This window comes from Xenia sp. Carnegie-2017, unplaced genomic scaffold (genome assembly GCF_021976095.1).
Source record: "Xenia sp. Carnegie-2017 unplaced genomic scaffold, XeniaSp_v1 HiC_scaffold_23, whole genome shotgun sequence".
NCBI lineage: Eukaryota > Metazoa > Cnidaria > Anthozoa > Malacalcyonacea > Xeniidae > Xenia > Xenia sp. Carnegie-2017.
Window position 1 is genome coordinate 9,398,626 of NW_025813486.1, and position 2,991 is coordinate 9,401,616.

Sequence of the window (2,991 nt, forward strand, 5' to 3'; positions counted from 1 at the left end):
CAAAAAGGTATGTTAGGTTTTTCAACGTTATTATAAGAGATAAACGCTTTGATTGTGAGTAAACACAATGTTTGTAAGTCGTAGACAACAGGTAACTTCAGAAAAAACACGAGAATGAACACTTGTAACTGAAGCAACTTGACATAAATTACCAAAGAACGAGGTCGACACTCAGTTTTCGAACACTGTTGATCAGGTTCATCCACGCAATCCAACGTATAACAAATTTCACCAGAACGCGAGCCAATAATGAACGTCTTAACAATGTAATCAATCGGACAAGCTATGGTAACAGCAATAAGATTTCCGTCAGGAGAATAGCTGATATCATTGAGCAAATTGAAGTAGTTGTGATGTTTTCGGTGAAAAGCCAACCTTTTTCGATGGGCTAGTTGGAAATTCTCAGAATTGTCAAGATTTAAAACGCGCCACACACAAAATAGCCCATAATCACATGTTGCAAGTTCCTCATGACCAAATGCAGGATTAGCAGCATTTTCAACTGCTGAATAATAATCGTACACGAGCGTTGTAGTAGTTTTAGACTGTCAACATCAAAATAGAACAGTTCACCATCAGTGCTTCCTGCCAAAAGACGGCTGGCGTCAGGAGATAGAGCCAAACAACTAAAGCCATCAGCACGATACTCTGCCCTCAAATCTAAATAGTCTTCAACATCTCTTTTCGTCCCACTTTTACGTCTTTCTTTTAACACTTGCTCGTCACGCTCATTCAACTCAAGATCCGTATTAAGTATAGGACAACCTAATTGATGGCAATCAACTCCATTAAATTCAACTTTAAGATCAATCCATTGGTCGGATTCGTCTTTTATAGACTCTTCTACGTTCCACAAACCGTCTGGTAGTTTATACACACGACACCAAAAACAAAGCAAGTCATGGGGAAAATCAGGATCTATACAATTAGTGACGGCAATTCTCTTTCCGTCTGGGAAGAGCTTAAGTTGAGAAGTGCGAGCATGAAAACAGTTTATGCAATATACCGGTTTAGGTAACTTGCCGACCTCATTATCTCGGGTGGCAAAAACAATAAAAACAAAATTGATAATATTTTGTCTAAGAGGACGATAGAGTTCTGCACTTGCAGCTATTAATGAACCGTCCCAGGAAACGGCCCATTTTGTATCAGGGTAAAAATCCAATACATATTTTTTCGAGTTCTTTCCAAATTTTATATCTAAGAATTTCTTCACATCAGATTTAAAATCTTCACTTATAAGTCCTAGTGCATCGCTCCAGTAGCTGTACAAGAAACTTTTCAATGATGGTAAATAACACAAACAACGTATCGCCATATTTGTTTCAATGTTTACAACATGCGATGGTGGAATACCGTCTAGTTTCTAAATAATGAAAGACATGTTTTAATCGTAATGTGAAAGCTCACCAGAAGATCAGTACTTTAAATATTTTATGATTTATACCTCGCTCATACATATCTCATATTCAGAAAAGCTGGGAGATGAAGAACGTTCAGATTCATCATCAGATGAATTGGAAGACATCGCGCAACTCTTTTTCAAAACCTAGAAAAAATCGATTCTATTTCGAAATCGCTACCATTCTCCTCTCGGAAGCATGATTTTGCGAAAGAGTTTGGACATAGGAAGTAAAATTTCCTGGTGTTCGCCATCTTTGTTTTAAAAATAAGCAAATACCTGGCAAATATAGAGAATTGAATGGTGAAAAGACAAATTTTACGTTTTGTTTTCTTATTCATGAATAGAAAGCGATATGGTTTATTTCAAAATCGGAAAATCATCAAGCCACGTTCTTAGATACCCGGCGCTTGACGATTTACCCTCAACTATTTAACTGAAGCTAATTTTCCAGACTTTTGGAGATAAAACAAGTCAATAAGCGGAAACTTTTAGTGCAAAATATTCCCCCGTTCAATGTTACGCAAGTCACCCATTACACATTAAATTAAAAGCATTGGAAATGGTGAATAGTTTAAAATCCAATTGGTAAAATATTCTCTAGAAATTTGTCAGAGAACAAGCGTCATTTTTAAGTTATCTCGAAAATAAAACAGGCTGTTGTGTTGTATTGATTGTTTTAGCTTTGCTATACTTCCCTTTAACACGATGAAAACAGCTAAAATTCACACTTACCAGAATAAATATTGTCAGAGCACGTTTCAATGAAGACGACATGAAACTAAATGAATTTAACGACCACGAGGCAGAAAAGGTCTGACGTCTGAATCTATTCTTTCCACTAACATGTATCCCAGAAGTCAGCATTAATATTTAAAATTCAATTACAAGTGTGATTATGGAAAATACCCATATACTTCCTGATATAAATTTTAGTATTCCCTTATATATAGTTGAAATATGCAGTGAGATTTTAGTTTATTATATTTTATACAAAAACCACTCTATAACACGGTCAAAAACGAAGTTAAGTGAAACTTCATTAATGTAAACCCAAGTCCATTGCTGTAGAAACGGATTATTGGGGACAATGGACGTTCCGTATAGGCCGATGTCATTAGCAATTAAGGGTATAAAAAATTTGATATCGGCAAACTTTGATAATTCTTGTAAAATACGTAGTTAAGTCTTGATCTTAGCTTATATCTGCTCGTTGACGGTCTTATAACTATATCTAACTGCATTGATATTTGTGCTTCTAGTCAATTTCTGGTCCATTCATGTTCTGTGCGTTGTGTGCATTCATTCTTATCAATTAATATATTATCTGAATTACACACTTTCTACGCCTAATTAGACAATTCAATGACCTTGTCAGCAGTAAAGATTGACAAAACATTAAACTGAATCTATCTCAATCTTCATCGGAGTGAGCACCTACAGTGGCACTAAGGTCAAACTCAATGCATTCTGCAGATGTTTTGCGAGTTCGTTCCCTGGTCAAAATAAAATTAGCTTGCGAATGTGAGATGAGTTAGTGAGCTTTTACTTGTATTTTTCTCCAGCTAAATCACAGTATGTTTACAGAA

At 35.7% G+C, this 2,991-nt stretch overlaps 1 long non-coding RNA gene across 1 annotated transcript; it reads right to left on the reverse strand.

Annotated features, from left to right (window-relative positions):
* Positions 1-1,313: 1,313 nt before the first annotated feature.
* On the reverse strand, positions 1,314-2,189 carry LOC124448613. Its single transcript, XR_006949177.1, has 3 exons — positions 2,138-2,189; positions 1,448-1,549; positions 1,314-1,366 (listed from the first exon to the last, which is right to left on the reverse strand). It is a non-coding gene; the product is annotated as an uncharacterized LOC124448613 (long non-coding RNA).
* Between the last annotated feature and the right edge of the window lie 802 nt (positions 2,190-2,991).